The sequence below is a fragment of the Phalaenopsis equestris genome, unplaced genomic scaffold (assembly GCF_001263595.1).
Source record: "Phalaenopsis equestris unplaced genomic scaffold, ASM126359v1 Scaffold000436, whole genome shotgun sequence".
NCBI lineage: Eukaryota > Viridiplantae > Streptophyta > Magnoliopsida > Asparagales > Orchidaceae > Phalaenopsis > Phalaenopsis equestris.
The window spans coordinates 1,041,623-1,050,649 of record NW_018164877.1 but is presented as its reverse complement, the minus strand read 5'-3'; positions in this window follow the sequence as shown (position 1 = coordinate 1,050,649).

The following is a 9,027-nucleotide window of genomic DNA, read 5'->3' as shown; positions in this document are numbered from 1 at the left end:
TGAAAAATGTAGAATGGGTTTTTACCATGAAATTTTTATATTTGAGTGAGAATTTGAAAAATTGATGAGAGAGAGTGATTGATTTGTAAATTACAAGTTTGGGGTGGTTTGTATGTAATTGCCCCTGCCATGCACAAATTTTTATTTGCTTGAAGTTTTGCTCTATAATGTATTCATACATCTTTCTTATGTACACTATAACTGGCTTTCTTTGGCCCCTTAGGAAAGCCTAAGTTCCAAACTCAGTTTAGTCTACAATAATTTATATATTTACAAAGTATATCTATTTATTAATTAAATAGAAGGTCTTTGTTTTTTCTTAGTCTTATCTATAAATAGCGGCTTTGAGAGTTAGGATGAGCCGTCATAAGATTTATGACTATGTGATCGTATTTGGATCGTCGTGCATCTTATTTGATTTTGGCTCAAAATCAGCTCAAATTGATTCAATTTGATCTACATTGAAATCAAATCTGATTCGAGTCATCGGCCGCTGGAATTAATTAATCCTTAAATTAATGAGAGCATAATTCAATTATAAAAAAGATTAATTTTCATAACCTTTTAATCCAAATTGTATGCAAACATTGATTCAAATTTGGTGTGAGGGCCGTTTCACGGGATGCTTGTTTAGGGCTATAAATGAATTGAGTTGAGCTTAGAATGAATATGTTACTCATGCTTGAGCAACAACTTTCTACAAGTAGAGTAAAATTGTATGTCAACAGATTAATATGTAGCCCGTCTATTCTAAGAGCCGTCCCGACTCTAGCGAAAATATTATGTTTGGACACTTTATGTCCGGATGACAACGTGGATCTCACCACCCATTTGTGCACATGACGCGATGCGATCCACACTGCCGTCCAAACAACCGGACGATGAACACAATATTTTCTGCTTGACTGGAAACAATTATATGCATAAAATATCACACAATTTAGAAACTTTTTTTGAAATTATAACATTAAAAAAAAAATACAATTTACTGTGACTACTTCTCACACGCATTAGTTTATGACACTTTGTTTATCTTATAACTTCAACATTATTTCCACTTCAAATTAAAACTTTGAATGCCCAAAGCACAATTTGCTCCCATACATCTTAAAAAACCCAACATCCATAACATAGTCCATTCGAGAAATTCAGACACATAAGAAAATGTATTTCACTAATATTATTGATCCGAGGCACCAAATATCCTCCACATGTTGCAGCAAATATCATCTTCAGCTGTCAGTACTTGTTGCCTCGGATCTCACTAACTTTCCTTGCGTGCAGTTTCCCCCCCTTGTCTGGCTTAGATGCATGGCTTGGTGGCAACTGCTGCTTCACATTTTCTGCAAAACAATAAATGTTCAATCAATCAATAACAATTGCCGTAACTCATAATTTGGTAAATCATTCAAGACTATACTAAATTTTTATCAAATATTAACTCTAAACTAACATTGCCATGCATGCACAAAAATTAAGTAAAAATTAGAGAAGCGTTGGTATTATTAATTACCAGAAGCATTATTTGGAGGATTGAGGCATTCAGCTACACAGATGGCTGCACAATGAAAAATGTTCGTTTGGCACTGCTCGTAGCAATCAGTAAAACACGTTGCATGGAGACCAGAGGGAAGAGCCATTAGCATCAGAGCAAGAAGAAGACAAGTTCGTGATTCAATCGCCATTGCTCTCTCTTCTCTCTCACTCCCTGATTTCCCTCTGTTTTTGCTATAACTGTAAAAGGAAGATGGAGGTAGTATTTATAAGAACAGAGAAGCACTGCATAGCCCTAATCCAAACGGCTAGTTGTTTTTGCTTGATTTAAATTGTTATAGAGAACAGATAAACGTTGGATGTATAAGATAGATGTTGCCCTAATGTAGCTGGGAACCACATGAGACTAACAAACTGTAGTTTGTATTTTAACCAAAAACTTTTTATTTTTTAAATCTTTAATTACTGTTCCCTCTAATCTTAAACATATTTAGGTTAGAAAGGTAAGTTACATGAATAACGAAAATTTGTTTCAGCGCTCAGGCACTATATGTCTTCTGCCTATAGTTACTCAGATAAAATAAAACAAAATTAACCAACTGCATTATAAATCCCTCCCTCCCCCCTCCTCTGTTTCCATGACAAGCAGCTGCTGAGAGAGAGAGAGAGAGAGAGATGGCAAGCTTATATAGAACTGTTCTTCTTCTTGCACTAGTGCTGACAGCTTTACCTGGACTCCATGCAGATTGCTTTACTGAATGCTACAAGAGTTGCCAGGGGAGCTTGTTCCACTGCGGCGCCATCTGTGGAACTGAATGCTTGAATCCCCCGAATTATGGTAAATGTATAAATATCCCAATTTACAGTTCGTATATATTTTCTTTTCTAACACCTCGACTTTTACTTTTTATAGGGACATCACCTTAATCTTTCACATCACTTTAAAATTAAAATACCACCGTTTTAACTTTTGAAACATGAAATATACATTTTCATATCTAAATAAAATTACATGCATGTAAAAATTAAAATTTTGATATTAAATATGCAAATACATAGGAATTAGGTAGTATGTATGTAAATCTTTCTTTATATATATAACCCTTTTACTCAGTCTATTGTTTATGCATTATTTCTCTTGAGATACGGGTTAATGAGACTACCTAATTCCTATATAAACTCTAGAACTAAAACAACCCCGAGTAAATAACCAGAGACTATTAAACTGACAGCTTACTATTTTCAAATTGAAATGCTTTGTTTCATTATAAGTATATAAGATTCAGAGGAAAAACAAAATTCAAATGGTCCAAAAAATTATCTAATCTATTTAGTGAATCGAACGGCTTCATTAAACTAGATCTATTGCTGTTGGTTTCTTTCAGACTTTGCAGCAACTAGCCGTTATTGATTAATTTTTCAAATATATTATGTTTTGCAGTGAACACAGATAGCAAGATTTCACCAACCGAGGCATCTAAAACCGAACAAAATGGGGCCACTTTGGGCTCGAGGAAGTTGTTTTAGCTCCAACACCACAGCTGCTGACCGTTAAATAAGAAAGCTGCCACAGTATATGGCTATATATATATATATATATGGAGTGTATAAAGTATTTCACATATGGAGTGTATAAAGTATTTTAAAGTATTTCACATCCCAAATGTTAGTAATAAATATATTGCATCGTGTAATATGAATTTCTTGATTAAAATATATATGTAATTGGTTCTTGGTTTATAAAAGAATATTAAGTTTCAGAATCACAGTATTTCAGCTGATTTCCAACCGCAACGGGAGTGACTGTCGATTCATGCCTAGTTATGACCCGTTGGGTAGCTGCCAGCCAGTGAAAAAATGAATTGCACTCAAAACTTGCCGATATGCAAAATTGATATCTAAAACATTTTCAAATTTAAATTATCAAATTCATTTGTATATAAACATGTCATAATCAAGCTATTGAGAGGTTGATTGTTGAATCATCCAAGAATCACACCCAAAAAATAAAGCATAAAACAGTAGAGAAAGAGAGGAAAAGGGGGAGGACATAGAGGCATGATAATGAATACTAAACAATATTATCTATTTAAGCTCTCACAAAAAGATTTTTATATTTATAGAGAATGGGGTAACATATAGAAATTTATAAGTTTGCCCCTGTATTAATGGGGGCGTTACAAGATATTTTTGGATATTTTATATGTATGAGGCGATTAGCCTTTGACTCAGTTGGCTGCAATCAGTGGGCATTTATTAGACAAGGCATGCTCGCCCGACTGTGCTAAAACGACGTTTTCGGTCGGCCTTGGATAGTCTTCATGTTGGCAAGACTAGCTCGATTGACTTGTGTTCACTGATCGTTAATACCTGCATAAGTGGCTCTTGTTGCACTATTGGAAAAAGTGTTAAAACTAACAGAATAACCGGCGACCTCGATTTACTTAAAAAAAAATGTTCTATTTTTTTACGGCTAGCGACGACTTATAAACTGGGTTATTTGCGACTTCATAACTATAGAACAAGGCATCACTTATCAACAATAATATCTTTTTTCATTGTTTTTAATTATTATTGACGCATTAAACCATCATTTAAAAGCAAATATTAACCAACAATCATATTTCGTTTGTTATCTTTTAACCCGTCATATGGCGGGATATTTACCAACTCGATTTTTTAATAAGCATTAAAAATTTCCATCAATAACACCGTTAAGAACCAACATATTGAAAGTCATTTATAAGTAGTCAGAAATAATCCGTTGTATTGCCTAAATCACTTTCCTCAATGTTTTGCCCTAATCCTCCCCCCTAGCCTACATTACTCCTCTCTACCTGAACCCCTTGCTTACTTCGTTCCACTCCTCGCATGTCCCTCCACCCCCTCTTTGTTTCGTCCAAAACCATCGCCTTCGTCACCAAACCCTCGTGATAAAGTCACAATAGGAGCTAGTTGGGAATGCAACGACAGAATCGCCGTTTACAATGACCAGAAACTCCCATTTTTCTCCCCCTTCTACTCCTCTCCTATCTGAAATGGTTGAGGAAAGTAATTTATCATCTACATTTTCCTTTTTATTTTCATTTATTTTGAATAATGTGTTTAGGGTAGCAACTAGAAGGAGGTTTGACCTAATATTTTTCTATTTCAATTGGATTACATCAGGGATCGGCTTTAAGCCCATATGTTTTTGCTTTAGTTATGGAAGTTCTTACTAGACATTTACAGGAGCATGTACTTTGGTGTATGCTTTTTGCCGATGATATCCTTCTTGTGGATAATATTAGAGAAAGAGTTTAGGAAAAACTTAAATTATGGAAGCCAACATTGAAGTCTAAAGGTCTTCGTTTGAGCGGATCTTGAATTGAATACATGAAAACTAATTTTCATAGTAGTAATTCTAGTGGGAGAGTTGTAACTATGGGTGATCAAATCATTAAAAGGAGTGAACGTTTTAGATATCTCTTTTTCAAAATGATGGTGATATAAATGAGGATGTGTTTAGTAAATTTCAAATTGGTTGGTTGAGGTGGAGGAATGCGTCTAGCCTATTGTGTGATAGAAAATACCACTTAGACTTGAAGTAAAATTACGGTCGTGAACCTGCCATGTTCTACAACACAGAATGTTGGCCTTTAAAAGAGAAGCATAAAACAAATTTAAGTGTTGTTGAGATGAGAATGCTTATGTGATTTTCTATAGTTCAAAGATGTAATCTAAGTATTTTGTTATATGAGCAAATTGTGGAAATTGGACGAGAGCCCTCTGCAGCTGATGTACATGAGCACACCCACGGGAGTTGGTTCTACCAATCCTGGATCGACGATAGATCCCGTGCAACCCAAGTAATTCACGAGTTAAACTACTTTTATGTTAGTACATGCTAGCTTTAAATGAATGCAACTACTTTTTTTTATGCAGAAGAGATTCTAGCAACTGAAGAATAGTCGATCTCAGGCGTCGGGAGGTATTAAGATCCGCAAGCATGATCCTTCGAAGTACGACTTTTGGAGGGAGGCTTCTAGAGGGAAGAAGAAGGGTTGAATCTACGGGCTCAGGTTGCAGGGGTTAGCATAAGATGCTCACCCCTCCACCAGTGCATCAACAACTTATGCCTCTATGACTTAGGATGAGGAGATCTCCAGGAGTGTTGCCACATTCTTTGTCGAGATGAGGCCCACTTCACTCAGATGTGGTCGGAGTTGGAGGCCATCATGAAGGCCAAGTTGAAAGTTGTGTTAGATTCCTTTTGGCAGCGGATGAGGAAGCATGGCAAGGCAGACATTGGAGGAGGAGGAAGTGACGAAGGACGATGAGGACGAGGATGAGGAGATAGATAAGAAAGATTAGGGGGTAATTTTTTATGAGTATATTGTATGTTTGTACATATATTTTTTATGTGAAAAGTGATGCATATATTTTAGTTTAAATGCATTTGATTTATTTTGTTATTTGATTAAATAAGTTACTGTTCGACCGCTATTCTAGTTCGTTAAATGCTTGAAATGATATATTAATGTTGTAATAACATATGTGGTAATGTAAATATGAAAGAGAGAATCTTTTTTTTTTTTTATTTTTGGCTGATGCTACAATTTTCTGATGACTTACCATTGCTTTTGCGATTATTTCTAACATATCCGCAGACAAAAATTGATGGCTAGCCAATGAACTTATTTACTGGCGCCTAACTGATACTGAACCAACAACTTAAGTGTGTCATACGAAAATGATGGACACGACACTTTTCCCACAGTTCTTCCATCGGTTAAAACAACCGACACATCAGTGACATAATTGATGGTTTGCCTATGTCAAAAAATTGATGGGCGCGTGACCGACCTTCGATATACTCAGTGATTTAAGGATGAAATGTTACAATTCAAAAATATATTTTTTACATTTTATAACTAGAGTTTTTCCACGGTTTAACACTACACACTAAGTATTTTGAGCAAGTGCACGTATCGTTCAAGTAATATAGAGCTTTTTTTTAGTTGAGAGTATCGATCCCACAGGGAAGACTGTTAAATTTTAAGGACTTCAGAAAAGTTCTAATTGAATAAAATGAGTTTTAGCTTGGAAATAAGTTCAATTTTGGTTGTGCTAGTGAATTCTACCAAATTATCACAAATCGTATAAATTTACTATAAAGCTAATTTTACTAAAATTAAATTAGTAAAGAGAATTCAAGCTATGAAAATTACCCTCCCCTTGCAATGAAATTAGTAATTTGTGTAGGAATGGAACACTTAGAAATTATATTTGAATTTGTGACAAATATGAGCATTCATTCTCTTTATTATTTTCCAAGTGCATAAATAAATTAAGTTTAACTAGGTAAGTGATTTTGTCTGTCACCCTAGAAACCTTCAAGTTACCCCCATTAAATTTATCTCCCCATTTATTTGCAATGATCTACAGATTACTTTTCCTTCATCCTATAAATCAAAAAGACTTTTACTAGTTGTTAACACCATTACCCACTCAGTTCTTAATGGAATCACAAGAATATTTTAACACACCAAATGACCAAATTGATATGTAAAAGAAGCGTGAATCGTGAATAAAAATTCATTCTAAATGTAACCACATACCTACACATATTACTATTTCAGCACAAGAGGAAGGACTAATAAAATTGCTCACTATGCATGAAGGAACCACAATTCTTCATCATCTTAAAATAAAGCAAAGTCATAAAAGATGAGTTTACACTAATACAAGACAATATGAAATAAAAGACTTATCTTTCTCCATGAGAACAAAAGAGAAAACTCCTCCCCAGGTGATCTCCAAGTCCTCCTTGAACTGCTAACATCAATCTATTACAATTTCACTCAAATCTCTTAATGGAAATGCAGAAAAATGAAAAACCTAGATTTATCCTCCCCTTTCATGCACTCCTTTTTTTCTTCTTGATTTCTCCAAAATGTTCTTCTGCTCTTTTGAACTGTCTCCTTTGGAATTAACCCCCAAATTATATGTAAATTGCTCCAAAAACTGTCCAGGACAGTTCTGACGCGTAGGCGCCAGTCTACGGCGCTTAGGCACCACTTGCTTGGATAGGCACAGAAAAACACTGGAGCCCAGGTGCCAGTTTGAGGCGTCATGACGCCATCTTCTCGGGAAACTGCGCATAGTTTGGCGCCAGCTTCGTACCAGAAGCTGGCGTCTAGACGCCAGTTCATGCTTGTTTCATTGCTCTAATTGCCTCATTTTTACTCTGTTTTTGCTCCAATTTGCTCCAAGTATCTCACATATTATATCTGCAACAAAAAACATAGAAATATCTTTATTTTGAATGCTATTTTATGAAAATAAGTATAAAATATAAAAGAAAAAATTAACGTGTTACAAGACATGTCAGCGTGACAATTTTTCGACATGTAAGTTGTCGCTATTACCGACGGCATAACCACCAACTGACGGAAACTGGTGATTTGAATTTTTTCAAAAAAGACCATGACATTAAATTATCGTTTATGCGTCGGTAATTTTATGCCGTCGGAATATCCTTCTGTTAAGAAATTACCAACAAATGTTTTGCCTACGAACTTAAAGCAGTTGATAGATCGTCAGAACAATAAAAGCTAGAGTGTTTTTTCATCATAACCCATAAAATTGGCCGTCGGAAAATACTATAATTTCTTTAGTATTGTTAGAGTGAGACTAGACTATCGCCACATTCCAATTAATAGCTCACTCATTCAAGATGTCTGTGAGTTATGTTATTGCTAATTCTTGGATCTTGATAGGAAATATCAGCGGCGCACGTGAGACTGCAGGTGATGCTGAGCTTTTTCCCTTGAGTCAGGTTGTGGCGATAGACATAAATATATACCTCTGCTCGACTCGCTTGTCTTTAGCCCTTTGTTCAGATTGTCTACACCCGGTCGTCCTCCAACTCCGGTTCAGGGATTGCATCTGGTCAAGTAAGTGGGTTCTTTGGTCTCTCCCCAATGGGCCCCACTTGATTGTATTTTTCTTTCTTCTAGCTTGTTGCATCTCCTCGAGATTCATGCCGACGGCCGACACTTCCCTAATGTACATTGACAAAGCAAACCAATATGAGTTAGAATTTTATTTTGAAGCCTGGTATTTGAATAAGAATTTTAACATTGGGAGTAAAAAGTTAAAAGTCTTAATTTCACATATAAAAAGCTGGAAATGGGTTTGTTTTGAAGTATATCCTCTTAATATTTTGTGTTTAAAAATGTGGGCATTTACATGCATACCACCAAATTTTTATGTATTTATATATCTAATATATAAACTTTACTTTTTACATTTATACCATCAAAATTCTTAATGCCACATAAAAACTATCATCATTTTAATTTTTAAATCCTTTTTCATGCATAAATAACGTGCCGTTTCATAAAAGTTGAACTTTAAGTGTTAAATATGTAAATACATGAGAGTTGATTGGCATCTATGTAAATCTTATTTTAAAAATTCATAATACACAATAAATTATTTATTGAGTTATATACTTGATATATATATATATATATATATATATATATA